The following is a 15,457-nucleotide window of genomic DNA, read 5'->3' as shown; positions in this document are numbered from 1 at the left end:
AAGTAAACATAAAAGATAACTTTTAAAAAGGTGCCAGTCCAGTCCATGTGGACTTGGAGCACCTTCTGTGTAAGTCATTTAGGTAAAGCCTTGGAACATGCCTATGATTTTACTGTGTAGACACCAGGAATGCATGCCATCCAAAGGAAGTAAGAACAAAGACTCACACTCCAAGGAGAGATACACCAGCACATACTGAAGTGAGGCATCATCTGAATGGCACTGGGCACTGTGTTGCGATCAGAGTTCCAGTGGGAGTCAGTATGCTAGTTTTAAGATGGAACACAAAGTTGCTTACTGGTGTATTACAGGCAGCAGGGAGCCACTGTAGTGAATGATGAGGTTTATTCCCTCATTGGGAATATTTCTATAGTTGCAGCCAAAATTGAATGGATAACTTTGCCAACATAGACTTCCACCAGAGCCGAAATGTCTCTTTCTGAGGTCCATGATCTTGCAAGGGCTTCTAGCATATCAAAATTCCAAAGGCCAAAGGAAAGTGATCATGGATATTTACTCTAAGAATAAAGTAAAATTTTTTTAGTGAATAAAGTCAATGCAGCCTTTGTCTTTATTACTGACTTGTTTATTTATGCCCATGCAGTGATGAGGATCAAGCGTAAGCCCATGCACCTGCTATCCAAGCATGCTATCCTTGCACTTTTTGAGATCATATCTGTTATGTGACACTTTCTGGGAAGATGTGAACACATATCTATTCAACCAAATAGGGAACCAGTGATAGACTAAATATAAGGACAATACCAAAGCCTGATGTTATGAATCAAGGTGTTTATTAGGATTACTTACAAGAGTAAGGGGTGAGGGTCTACTTACAGGAGGCTTTATTGGAAAGCCCACCCTAGTGATAACTCTTTAAAGCTATAGCCCTGGAACTCTCTGAAGGATGTACAGACATCTCAGCAGGTAGAATAGTTTCCTCTCCTTAGTAGCCTTGACTGTCTATATAACCTTGAAGAGGAAGGACCTTTTGAGTCTCCTATGTTCCTGAGTCTTCTGAGTTGTTTACTCCTGGGTCTCAAGGAGTCCTCCTCCAGGATGGGATATTTCAATCCTGAGGATGTAGCTATAAAAGAACACCTTGCTAGGCAGTCCACTGGAGGCCATCCTCCTGCTTATAGCCCAATTGCTGGTATGACAGGTGTGCACTGCCATGCATGGCTATGTATCTTAATGTGACATAAAGCAATGTGAAGATAATGGCTAAGTCAATAGGGACAGTTGGTTACTAAGGAGCCTCCACCTTCTGTAATCATCAAATTGGGTTGTGCAGAGCCACAGTCCCACTGTGGTAAAAAATTGTATCTTGTCAAGAATTTACACAATGGTAGATATTTCAGATTGGGTTTTGCACACTGCTAACTTCTTCATAAGTCCTTTTAATCTTAGTGTTCCACATATCCCACATGCCCTTCCCCTCTGTTGCTGTTCAATTTAGGCTAAACAGGCTGAGCTACAAGTTTCTGAAAGACAAAACCAAGTGTCGTTGCGAAGGTCAACTGTTTACTTATCAGCACATATTGAGCTTGTCCTCTGGGCCAACCTCTGCATGAGATTCTAAAGTTGCACAATGGAAGTCAGCAGGTGCTGACTGGCTCTGGGGTGAATGTATGTATTGGAAATTGTACTTCTTTGTCTGGCCAGAGTAGTAAGAGGCATCTCTTCTTGCTGTTATCTGTGTTTCCAGAATACATCTCCTATTTTGATCAGTAAATCCAAACAGAAGGAATGTGCTAGTGTGCTGCGCTTCCTAGTCACTCTGAGTGATGGAGGCCAGATCGAGATTTGCATTCAGTGTGTCTTCTTTCCAATTCTCATGACACTCCCTGCCACCAAGTTACTGGATTATGTTTGAAGACTTTGCAGGTGGAATCTGCATGTGACCATTGCAGTTGCTTGCACGGTGACTCCTTCTTTCCCTGCCTTCTGCTACCCTCCTCTGTCCCTCTTCTTCCATTTCTCCTCTCTTTTATCTGTGGCTCCCCTCTTCTTTTCTCTCCTCTCCAGTCCTTGATGTCTTGGAGTCTCTCTTCACGTTGTCTTTGTCCATCTCTATGCCCATGTCCATGCCAGTGTCCCCTGCTGTATTCCTGCTCCTGCTCACTTCTCTTGCTTCTCCTCCTTCCACTCTCCTTTGCATTGTGTCTCCATCCCTTCTTTTTTGCCTCTAGCCATCTGCCTCGTTTCCTCTTTTCTGTGTCTGTCCTCTGCCCTCCCTCTCTGGCTCCCTCTTCACTTTTTCTTCCCTTCTCCTCCCTTATCCATCTCCCCTGAAATTCTTTCCCCTCTGTATTCCTCCCACACCTCCCCTCCTCTCCCCTCCCCTCCCACTCACGTCTCCTTGTGGCTGAAGCTCTTAAGTGAGTCTTTTCACCTGGGGCTTGTGTGCTTAGCCTGTCAGTACACAGCTCTGTGTGCTCTCCCTGAGTTCTGTCCTCTGTGGATCAAGGTTGCCATTGGGCTTGAATATTAAGTTTCAGGCTCTAATACACTGGTGCAAGATTTACAGCAACAAGCAGGTCCTGTCTGCATCCCTAAAGCTTGCAGCACAGTATTTATTGATAAGGAACCTCATTTCTTCCTGTGAAGCTGCCGCCGATGTGCAGGTGATGTGGGAGGTGACATCACCTACAGCTGGGCTCCCTCTCACAGGGAGCAATGGGCAGGGCTAGCTGTCCTCACATGTAAAGGTTACTCCAGAGAGCTTGGGGATCATTTTGTCAGTTTTGTTTGCAGAGATGTAAAGAGCAGGATTATGGTCCTGAGCGCTGATAAAGTTCCCCTGGGCCAAACACTAATCCAGCAGAATGTGGCTGTAACACAGCATTTCCTCTAACAGTTCTGTGAATTTCTCATGGAGGGCAAGGGTGCTGTGTAAAGGCAGAGGTGATAAGCATCAAGACAGCCGCTCTCTATGGAGGAGTCAGAGCCCAGGGTCTTCGCTCATTCAGTAGTGGAGGCTCTGTGCTTGCCATAAAACTGTATCCAGCAATGTGTATCAGTGTTTATGTTCTTGATGTCACAAAACCACATCTGTGGGGCTGGGAAGGTAACTCCCTCAGAACAGTGCTTATCTAGCTTGATGGAACCATGGGTTTGGTCGATTGCATTAGAAAAGCCAGAGTTGGTGGTGCAGGCCTGTAATCCCAGCACTGGGGAGGTAGAGGCAGGATGATCAGTAGTTGAAGGTCATCTGTAGCTCCTAGAGAATTTTGAGGCCACCCTGGTATACATGAGACCCTGTGTCAGAAAACAAAACAAAGAAACTCTCTCTTTGGGTCCAGTCATGCCCACCTTGTCCCGCTCTAATGGGCTGCTATCCTTGTTTCTGATGTCTATACCAATTGTCTGCAGAGGGATGGAGATTAACATTTTATTTGGAAGGCAATGCCCTGCCTGTGTCCCCAGAAACTTAAAGGGCCTCTTCTCCTAATGCCTTAATTTGCATATTGGGAAAATGGGTATGAGAGTAGTTCCTACCTTATAGGTTGTTGTCTTGACTCAGGGTCAATTTCAAGAACGTGTAACATACTGCTCAGCAATCCATGTTGGTGACTGGGGCTGCATAAGGTGATGTCTAAATAGAGTGTTCAGGTGTGTGTAAGAGCGAGACCATGATGAAAGCATAAGGTCGACTCCTGTAGATCTGCAGCCATGTTGTGACTTGACTCCTCAGCCTTCATCTTAACGAGTTTGTGCCTTCTGGTATTATACCAACACACTGAATCTCAGCTTCATCTGTGGAATGAGAGCCATAATCTTATTTATTAGCCTGGTTCTTTTCATTTTAAAGTTTTCACCAGTGTATATTTTGTGTACATAGTGATGTTTTCATTCAAGTATATTATGTTCTCCGACCACGTTTTCCTCTTGTACGCCTTCCTCCCTCCCTCACTGCTTCTGTTCCCTATGCTCTAATAGCCTCTCTTCTACTTTCAGGCCATGAGTATGTGTGTCTAAAATCTAAGTTCCGTAAGAGAGAAACATAAAACATTTGTCTTTTTTTTAGTGTAGCATACATTTTAGCATGGTATCACCATGTCTGTCACTTTTCCTGCAAAAGGTGTGCTTTCTTTCCTTTGTATGGCTGTATAGTACTTCATTTTGTATACAAAGTCCTTATTGTTTTTGTTCATTCATCTGTTAATGAATGCCAAGACTGATTCAATATTGTAGCTATTTTGTAGTAGAAAAGTGATCAGCATAATCTATGGCTGTATCTATTGTATGCTGACTTTGATTCTTTGGTTATATTCTGAGGAGTGGTATAACTAGACTTCATGGCAATTCTATTTTTAGCTTTCTGGGGAAACCACACCCTGATTCCCAATGTGCCCACACCAGGGTTACCACCACATCAGCAACCTGTGAGGGTTCCTGTCCTCACACTCTGTCCAGCATGTTGTTACTTGTTTTCTTGTTAATAAACATTCTGGCTGGGGTGAGGTGGAACTCAAGGCGGTTTTTCTTATCATTCAGTCTGAACCATGTCTGGGATCTCTCACGGCTTTGCTTCGTGGTTTTATGAATCTCCTGGACCTTCAAGGTCCATTCTGGTAACATGCACCTCTGGTACACAGCAAATTCCTTAGCTCTGTCCATTTGCTTGGAAAAGGATTGTTTTCCTTAAGCTTACAGGAAAATCAGAGTGTGAGAGCTGGGGAAAGCTTGGCCGTTGCAAATGATGCAGCCACAAAGCTCACAGCTTGGCCTTTAGCTGATGACTATGCTTCAGTTAGCACTGGACACAAGCGGTCCCCCAAGGCATATTCTCTACATTGGCAGCAGTACTTATTGCAAAGGATTAAGAACCTTAGCATCAATTTACCAAACAATGTTCAGGAATGACCAATGGTTGAGAAAAGGTGTCTTAGGGTTGTTTTTTTTATAAAATCCTAGAGAATCTGTGCATTCACTGGGTACAGATGTCAATGTAATTTAGCATCTTCACATGCCATTTCTCCAAAGGACGTGGCTGGGAGATGGGCAGTGCAGTCTAATTTGGATTCATGAATTCTCCAGCATTCTCCCTGTAAGAATACAGAGAGACGTGTCCATAGGCACAAGGTGGACAAGGGAAGGGAGATATGAGAATGGGGAGAAGACCAGGAGAGTGAGCCACCAGGGAGATGTCATGTAGCTGTCAGGAAGAGAGAATGCATAGCATTCTCTGGTAAGGTAAGGTCATGTAGAAACACATAGGTTAATAATTATAGGTTGATAATTACGAGAGAGATAGCCAGTAAGAAGCCTAAGACATCAATGGAACAGTTTATAACTAATATATCCTGTGTGTGTTAATTTGGGGCTAAATGACTGTAGGACCAGGTGGGACAGAAACTCCATCTACACCACCCCTATGCTGTGTCTGTCCTTAATGATTCTCTGTGTGCCCTGTGAATCATGCTTACCAATGCAGTTCAAGTCACCCAGAGGTGTATCACAGGCAGAGTACTATGAAGACAAGGAAAGCACTGAAGCCCAACAGTGGGCCCTGAGACTCCTCTGAATGGCTAGCCTGGCCTTCTGTTTGCCCCTTAGCATGTTTACCTTAGGAGATGGTAAAACAGCCAGCATCCTTGTGAAGTGACCATGATTCACTAGTCCATTCTAATTCTTTGTGTCTAATTCTTGGCGGAACTTGGAGTTACTGTAGCCATCCATATTTCCCCATTACAACTCTCATCACTGGGGCTCATAGAGGTCAAGAAACTCGTCCAAAGCCTCTAAGCCAGCAGAGGAAGAAATACAAATAAAGCAAGCAGAGAGCCTGGCTGCATTTGATAGTGCCTTTGCTGGCCTCTGATTCCACTGCTGGCCTCCGGCCATTCCCTGCTCCCCAGTCAGATCCTCCCCTAATGTCCAGGTCAGAACAGGTTGCTGCTCTGCTCACACCCCCTTAATGCACCATTAATGGCTGCCTTACCAAGCTGAAACTCGCTCACTGGGAGAGGCTGAAAGTGTGATTTGGGAGTGTGGGTAATGATGTCAGTTAAGGTCACTGCTCACATGTCTTCAGGGAGCCAGTCTCTCTGAGCTCAGTTTTCTCCATAGAAAAATGGAATCAAAGGACAGGAGTTGTAGCTGAGTTGGTAGTTGGTATGGCATGCACAGAGGCCTGGGTTTCAGCCCTAGCATGGAAGAAACCAAGCATAGTAGTTGGTATAACCTCAGCATGTGGGGAGGCAGAGGCAGGAAGATCAGGAGTTCAAGGTCATTCTCAGCTACATGATGAGTTTAAAGTCAGTCTAGGATGCATAAGTTCCTGCCTCAGAATAAAGTAAACACCTTAGAATCAAGCACATTATAGACTCAGAATCCCAGCACTTGGCAGAGCTAAGGCAAGAGGACTTTGATCTTGAGCCAAGTCTGAGCTACATACTGAGATCCTCCAATTGAAGCCCAGTCAGTTTTACCAGGGATGCACCCCCACCACCACTCCCACATGCAAGGAGAATGCACTATTATAGCTTGAAAGAGAAGGAGATCCTGCCATTTGAAGTAACATGGATGAAGGCAGAGGACTTCATTGCATGAAATAAATTGAAAGATGATGCCCCTATTGTCTCACGGGTGGAAAAATGTACAAAAGTTGTCCTCAGGGAGGCTGAGTCATGTGGGTATAGGTGAGATGTGGATTTAGAGGTATGTTGATCAGCAGCCACAAAATTTCAGGCAGAAAGAATGGGTCCCGAACCATTTAATGTAGCTTTTTGTGGCCACAATTAGGTGCTGGGGTCTGTGTCCCACCCCATGCTGGTGTCACAGGTGCTGGGGATTCAGATGTAATTCTTCCTGCTTGCCCTGTAACACTCTGCCCCACTCAGCCATCTCCTCAGTCCCCAAACTTAATTTCTAATGGTTTCCTGGAGCAACTCTTATCACTTACTGAACTCTTCATGACTTCATTCTGAATTGATGCTTTCCTTTTCACCTAATCCCAGAGGGTATGAGCCATGTGATGCAGAGTCTGCTCTGTTCCCTTCATCCCATTGTCTGCTCTTCTGGGATGTACCAAATGGCTTGGTTCTTCTCTGCTGAACATGAAGGATTGTTTATCAGGACTTTTATTTTATAAGCCAAAGTTCATTGTAGCTTTCATACCCCCATTAAAAGCATTCTCTTCTGATCAAATGGGAGTTTTGTACTTTTGAACAGTTATTGATGGGGTGGCAGGGCAGCAGAATTCATCCTAAGTGCTCATGGCTCTTTTCTTGCTGGGTATTGATTAACTTTGGCTAAAATGGACACAGGTGGTCTCTCCTTGCTCTTATTCTTACCTCTTACTCTTATTCTTGTCCCTCTTGGAAACAAAGATATTTGCCAGATAATCTGTAAAGGCCAAAGGAAAAAGATGTTTCATTGTTAGATTTTGTTTTTCCTCACACCATTGCTGAGGGAGGCCAGAATTAGTTGTGTAGCAACAGCTGGTCTGGAACTCATGGCAGTGCTTATGTCTCTGTGAGTGTTAGGAGTCAAGGTGTGAGCCACAACTCCCACTAAGGAAAGACATTATTTTAATATAAGAAGTTTCAGGGTTTTTTCTTTTCCTTGTAATTATGTGTATTTGTGTCTGTCTGTCTGTCTGTCTGTCTGTCTGTATGTATGTATGTATGTATGTATGTATGTGTATGTGAGTGCAATTGGCCCTGGAGGACCAGAGAGGGCATCAGAAATCCTGGAACTGGCTTGGGTACAGAGAACCAAACTCCAGTTCTCTGCAAGAGCAGTGAGCATTCTCAACTGCTGGACTCTCTCCAGCTTCTCCTCAACTATTTTCTTACAGGAAAAAAGGAAATCGGAGGCTCAGAGAGATTCAAATCAAGCAATGAAGATGGAGCAAGTAGGTTATATCAGGAAATGGATAAACGCTCCTGTCTCTTTGAGTGATTAACTTAGAAAAAAAGTGAAGTTTTCTAGTTTCCTGAGCAACCGAGTTAGGAAAAAATGTTTTAGATGTAGGAAGAAAAAAACTCAATAATGTGTCTTTGAAAAATATGACTATTGGGGATATCATGCAGAAATGTTTCTGATGAGGTTGGATGTCTCTCATGCAAGGGAGTAATCCTGGCTGTACTGATGTCACCAAGACATGGTGCTTCTCGCTGCGTCCATACCAATAACTGCACCAAGCATGCTTGATAGTTACAATTTTCTTGAGATTACATTCTTGGGATGATGAGACCCGCTTGAATTTTCAAGTATATTTGGGAGATCCTTTCCTAACTCAGAATGAATTCTGATAAACTGATTCTCTCTCTCTGGAGATTAAAAAAAATGATGCCCACATATTGTACCTTGAAACCCATCATTTTGGGGACATTTTTATTCTGAGACATTTTCCCAGGTCTGAATTTAATGAGGTAATAAGGCATTCTGGAGTATAACACATATTAAATAGATTTTTTCCTACAAAAATATTGAGTCCTACAAAGTGGAGGATGGGTTTGTCCTCATGCACGTCTTCTCTCTTCCTGTTGACACAGACAGCTGTTAGCTTCTTTTCCTTTCTGGAGCAATGAGTTATGAAGCTCAAAAATAAAGTGTTCTCAGCGGTGTAAATAAAGCTGTAATCTGAGCAAATACATCACATCGTGTACCCAGGCTTTTCTTTTTGCCTTTAAAAAAACTCCTGTCTCTTTCTTTCTCTCCTCCCAATAGTCTGGCTTATGCAATTGTGTATTGTTGACACATTCATCTTGATAATAGAAGAAGAAAGCTACTTTTCATTGAGAAATAGATTTGAAGTAAAAGATGATTAATGAACTAAGGTGCCTTGCACTCCCGTGATGTTTTCTCTACCCGAGCTCTGTAAATCTATCTGCGACTTGCCCTCTTGTGAGATTTCTGATTACTCTATCAATTCTCCATTTCACCTTGCTGGGTATATGGTAGCTCAGCCCCCAACCTACCCAAAGTTGTGAATGGAAGAAGATGATGGTGAAGGTTTCAGGAAGACTACTTCCTATAGAGCCTTCGGCCTGACACAGGGTGTCACAGGTTTGGGAAACTAGCTGTGTACGGCGGTGTCTAATGCTTGCCTTTGTCACTGTCATCACCATACCTTAAATGTGGGTGGGTGAGAGATTTTGACTCAGATACATGGGGTTTCAGCCCATCTTGGTACAGACTGTACAGCCAGGCAGCTCATTCATAATGATCAGGGCTTGATGCATTACAAATTGTTGGGCCAGGAAGCAAAGAAGCAGACCCAAATCGGAGTACTCTAATCTTCAAAAACCCACTTCCCACTTATCCAGTCAATACCTACCTCCTGAAATTCAAATGCCTTTTCAAAGAATACCACTTGCCAGTGAGCAAACCTTGGAAACTGTTTCAAGGGGGGTGCATTTCAAGCCATAGGAAGATCAACTAGTAATTAGTGTTTTATGACCTGTTAAATGCACCCTCATAGTGTCCTTTTCTAATGATAGGTCCAGAAAATGCAGGAGATGTTGGGGAATCATAAAAGTCTAGTTAGGAACAAATGATTATCCATGTAGCAATTCCCCTCATGATAAAAGTTCATAATAGAGTCCTGGTATATTTTAACTCCTTGTTTCCTTGTATTTTTTCATTTTATTTAATTTTCTTATTTTTATTATTTACTGGACTCCTTTAGGCCACAGGATTGCTTTTAAAAAGTGTGTGTGTGTGAGAGAGAGAGAGAGAGAGAGAGAGAGAGAGAGAGAGAGAGAGAGAGAGAGAGAGAGAGAGAGAGAGAGGTTCATGCCATGGTGCATGTGTTGATGTGTTGAAGTCAGAGAAAAACTTACAAGAGTTGGTTCTCTCCTTCCACCATATGGGTCCTGGGTATAGAACTCAGGTCTGGTCATGCTTTCCTGTAGGTGCCTTTACCTGCTGAGTCATTCAGCTGGCCCTTTATTGCTTATTAAGACCAATTTATGGTCAGGAAGAGAACTTAGATATAAATTGATTAGATAAAGTTTTAACAATTGGGCAGCCATATTCAATAACCATTTGTAGTATATCATCTAAGCATTGCAGGTATGTTATAAGTCATCTTCTTTTGTTATGTGTGAGAGTACTAAGGCACAGAGACCTATGTCCCCTGAAATCACACAGCTAGCAAGTGTTTATATGAGGATTTTCACTCTAGTGGGTATTACTTCCAAGGCCAGACTATGCGTCCTGGCATCTGTTCACATCTTTAAAGTCTTGGTTTGTGTTCTCATTGATCTTTGAGAGCTACACATAGAAGGCAGGTTTAAAGGAAGAGTTGATAGAGAAGGGCAGACTGTGGAGATCTGTTATGGGATTCAGGGGGAGACATGGGTTAGTCCTGAAGTTGTTCACTCATTCATAGATCGTGGAGCCAGTGTGTGGTGGATATAGGGCATATTTCAAGAGCTGTGTTTGGTGCAGTGCAATTTGTAGGGAAAGAGACCCTTTGAGTTCAAGTCCTTGTGAAGCGCTTAGTCTGGCAGGACAGATACTGGGCCATAACCATTTGGATGGGCATGACACAAGAGCATGTCCTTAGACTTGCACTGGGGATGGATAAGGGCAGGCTGTAATAAAGAGAGTGAATGAGAATTGAGGGATGATGGGTGGACAGGACCCAGCACACCCCTTTCCCTTCCCCTACAGGCTCAATCTCTGGGTGATCACTGGGTTAGAGGAGCCTCTGTCTGTTCATTATCACTCATGCATTTGAAGGAGGATGACTCCTTGCACCACATATTTGCAGAGGTCTGCATTTCTCTTTTAGGTATTTTTTGTTATTTCTTTACAAATGAGTTGCACTGGTTGTCTTGAGTGCAAGTGTAACCAGTGGCACACAGTGCTGGATTCTGTCAGATCAGGCGCCATGACCTCATGAATGTTTTCATGGGAGTCTCAAGTCTTTCACTGGAGATATGTCAGCCAGGGAAGGAGCCTTTTCGTCTCTTAACAATAGTGTATAAGGCTCATAGCCAGCCCAGAGTGGTCATCTAATCTCTTATTCAGCCTAAGACTCTGCCTGAAGGAATTTACAAATCCTTTTCTCTGATGTACGCTAACCCGGCTTCTCCCTCTAAGGAGTCAAAGGCCTTTCTAAGACTCCCCTTAGAGTCAGAAATTGTGGCATTTTATTCCCAGAGAGTCTGGGGTAGAACATTGCAAGGACACTGCTATGAAGTCAATGATATGAGAAATAAGCCCTGAGGCCATACCACAGAGCCACTCTGGACAGCAGAGCTGGTTTTTAAAGAGAGGCAGACTAAATATCGGTTAAAGATAGGAGCGAGTTGTGTTTTGATCACTGCTGTGTTGCTTCCAAGCTGTAAGACCTGGGGCAGGTTCTTTCAGATCTTAAAAGGCCCAGTTCAACATCCTTGTCATGTTTTGAAGATGAAATAGCTCCCACAGGCACTATTTTGGAAGCTTGTGGCACCTTTGGGTCTGAGTCTAGCTTTCAGGCATAGGACCTCAGAGGTGTGGGTAGAAGATTCTAGCCATATGCTCTGATCACAGATCTCTCCTTCCTTATCCATTCTGCAGTAACAGGACTTGCTACTGACTCCTCAGGGCCATTCCTCCTTCATCATGACACTGCGAGTCAAAATGAACTCATCATCCCTCAGGTTGCTTCCTGCCAAATATTTGGTACTTGAGACCAAGAAAGTCACTAATGTGGCCTTTAAAGGGGACTGACCGAGAGTAGTTATGCTTGGGTACACTTCTGTATGTAAAGTGCCAAGTGGCTGGCTGCTACTGATTTATTATTGTTGAATGTTTACTGGGTAATGAGTAATTTATATTACTTATATCTTAATAATAGAGCTATGATAACCCAATACTAATTAGGTTATAATGTATAATTCTTTAAAGGTATAAATAATAGTGATTATTAAATAATATGTTATTGAACAATGATAAGTTTACAATATATTAGTTTTATTTCATGATATAAATAAGTAAGTGACAACCTGAATAAGTATAAGTTTCAAAGGAAACAATTTTCTATAACTTTTGGATTTTCAAATTATTTTGTGTCTATTCTTTGAGAATGTGACATGCGTATATAATGCATTTTTATCATATTACACCCTTTCCTCAGCTACTGTGAGGTCTCCTGGCCCTCCCCACAGCTCTATAGTCTAAGATGGGCTGGAACTCACTCTATAATCTACATTGGCCATAAATTCATGGCAATGCTCCTTCCACAGTCTCTGAGTGCTAAGATTTCATATGGGAGCCACTAAAAACAATTTTAGACTATTAGCATTGTAACTACTCCAGGCATGTCCAACCCATGGACCCTCGGTCTCATGCGGCTGGGATTAGCCATGAATGGGACCTAACACAAAACTGTATATGCACATAAGGCATGAGAGATTTTGGAGTTTTTATTATTTTTGTTATCATTATTTTTATATCCCAACTTCAGTTTCTCCTCCCTCCTCTCCTCCAAGTCCCTTCCCCCACTTTCCTCATTGCCCCTCTACTCTTCCTCTGTTTCTGTTCAGAAAAGGTCAGGCCAGTCATGGATATAAACCAAAAATAGTATATCAAGTTGCAGTAAGACTAGACATCTCATCTCATATTAAGGCTGGAGAAGGCAACCCAATATAAGGAATAGGGTTGCAAATGCTGGTAAAAGAGTCAGAGACTGCCCCTGCTCCCACTCCTGGAGTCCTACAAGAACACTGTAACATGTATGCACACGGCCTAGCTTAGTCCCATGCAGGCTCCCTGGTTGTTGTTTCAGGTTTTGTGAGCTCCTATGAATCTATTTTAGTTGTTTCTGTGGTGTCCTTGATGCCTCTGGCTCCTGCAATCTTTCTTCCCCTTCTTCTGCAGAGTTCCCCGAGTTCTGCCTAATGATTGGTTCTCTGCATCTGTTCCCATCAGTTTCTGGATGAAGACTTTATAATGACTATTGGGCTAGGCACCAATGCATGACTATAGCAGAATATCATTAGTCATCATTACATTGACATTTTGTGACCGTCATGTTTGGCTTAACCCTAGGTCTCTTGGATATCCCTCCTCTGAATCCTAGCACTCCAAGCAGTGTCAGGGGTTGGTCTCAGGTTGGACTAGTCATTGGTTGGTCATTACCACAATTTCTGTGCTATCATTACTCCAGCACATCTTATAGGCAGGACAATTTGTAGTTCAAAGGTTATGTGTCTAGGTTGGTGTCCCAATCCCTCCACTGGAAGTCTTGTCTGGTTACAGGAAATGGTCAGTTCAGGCTATGTATCAACTGTTACAAAGACTCTTAGCTGGAGGCACCTTCGTAGATTCCTGGGAGTTTCCATTGCACTAGCTTTCTACTTCACCATGAAACGCCCTCTTTCCAGTAATCTCTTCTAGTACTCTCTCCTCCACTTCCCTCACCTGATCCCCACCCATCCCCAGCTTACCCACAAACTCTTCCCTTCCCATGAAGATCCAAGAATTTCCCCCCCTTGAGCCCTCCTTAGCTTCTCTAGTTCTTGGATTCTATCTTTTACTTAACAGCTAATATCCACCTGTAATGTTTGTCTTCTAGTTGCGTCCCTGCAAATTTCATGTTAGCATTGTTTCTAACATCTGAGTAATACTCCGTTGTGTGAATGCTCCACATTTTACTTGCCCATTCTTTGGTTGATGGTTAGGACTTTTGTTATGAAAAACTGATTGTATGCTTCCTGAATATGACTTTGTAGAAGACAGTTTTGTGTAGTGCTGTCAAAAGTTTGGGCCCACCTGGTAAGTTCTTGGGAATCTGTGTGTGAATCTATCTAAACCTCCATACATGAGTTTGACAGACACTGTTTACAAATAGCTATGTGGAGGGTGTTGTTGAACAGTGGGGTACAGAGTATATGATGTTGTAGCAGGGAAACTGTCATAATGAATGCCCATTTCCCAATAAAACTTTATTTACAAACCAATGTCTATGTTGGGTGAAGGAAACCTCTAAATCCCTAGTCTTCTGCCCTGATATATATATATATATATATATATATATATATATATTTAGTGGGCATAGTTGTAGGAACTGGAACAGCCTTTCTGCCTAGCTCTGATATATTCTTACCTAGATGACTTATTCCATAGATGTCAATAGTCAAAGAAACCTATGGAGCTTAGATCAGCTAAAGTAGCAGTTTCTTTGGTCGATGCTGTCGAGTTTCTCTTGAGCCTAAAAGTAGAATCTTTAGCCAATCACTTTTGAGTTGGATAACAACCATCAGTCTTAGACAGACAGGTATGTGGGGAGCTGGAAAGATAACTCAGTCAGTGAAATACTCACTGTGGAGGCATAAGGACACAAATTCAAACCCCAGAACCAGATAAAAGTCAGGAAGGTGGTGTATGTCTGCAATCCCAGTGCTGAGGAGCAGAGACAGTGGAATCCCTGGGGCTCATTGGCCAAACAGTCTAATTCAATCAGCAAGCTTGAGATTAGGTGAGGGTCCCTATGCAAAAGAAAAAGAAAAAGTAAAAAAAAAGTGGAAAGCAATTGAGGAAGGAGTATGACAGCAACCTTGGGCTCTCATGTGATCACATGTGTTTTCAAATGTACTTGCTCACATATGTGTAAATACAGAGATGAAAATATGTGTGCATACATAATATAAGCAAGTGAAAAGCAGACAGGAGGCACAGAGCACACCAGAGGTTTTGTCATCTTGGTTACTGAGTTACCTTTGCTCAGCTGTCCTTCCCAAGTAACACTCTTCGACTGGATGAGCATTTCTTTTTTCTTTTTTTCCCCTCAATATATGTTTTTATTTAAATTAGAAACATGAATGCTTCACATGTCAAGCCTAGCTCCCTCTCCCACCCCTCCTGCCTTGTCCCTCCACCACCACCCCCAGCCCTCCACCCAATCCCCACACCATTCCCCAGGGAGGGTGAGGCCCTCCTTGGGGGGGATCTCCAGAGTCTGTCATTTCATCCAAGGCAGGACCTAGGCCCTTCCACATGTGTCTAGGCTGAGAGAGCATCCCTCTATTTGGAATGGGCTCTCAAAGTTGATTCATACTCCATGGTAAGCACTGATCTACTACCCAAGGCCCCAGAGATTTCTGAGACCTCCTCACTGACACTACATTCATGGAGTGTGAATCAGTCCCCTGTGGTCCTTTCAGCCATCAGTCTGGGATTCAAGAGCTCCCCCCTTGTCTGGTCAGCTGTCTTTGTGGGTTCACCAGCACGGTCTTGACTCTTTTGCTCATCACTCCTCCATCTCTATCACTGGGTTCCAGGAGTTCAATTCAGTGTTTATCTGTGGGTCTCTTCCTCCATCAGTCACTGGATGAAGGTTCTAGGATGGCATATAAGCTAGCCATCAACCTTATCATCAAGGAGGGGCTATTAATGTAGTCTCTCCACTATTGCTTAGTTTGCTGGTTGGTATTATCCTTGTAGATTTCTGGAGATCTCACTAGTGTCAGCTCTCTCCTCAAGCCTATATTGACTCCATCTATTATGG

The 15,457-nt window shown here is 43.1% G+C and overlaps 1 protein-coding gene across 2 annotated transcripts in view; it reads left to right on the top strand.

The window, feature by feature from the left end:
- The window catches only part of Rbfox1 (RNA binding fox-1 homolog 1), a 2,068,553-nt gene that overhangs the window by 836,759 nt on the left and 1,216,337 nt on the right, over positions 1–15,457 (top strand). The gene's annotated exons all lie outside the window — the stretch shown is intronic.

Source organism: Mesocricetus auratus, unplaced genomic scaffold, assembly GCF_017639785.1.
Source record: "Mesocricetus auratus isolate SY011 unplaced genomic scaffold, BCM_Maur_2.0 Super-Scaffold_100007, whole genome shotgun sequence".
Taxonomy (NCBI): domain Eukaryota; kingdom Metazoa; phylum Chordata; class Mammalia; order Rodentia; family Cricetidae; genus Mesocricetus; species Mesocricetus auratus.
Note: the sequence above shows the minus strand (reverse complement) of the source record. Positions and strands in the feature narration are given on the sequence as shown.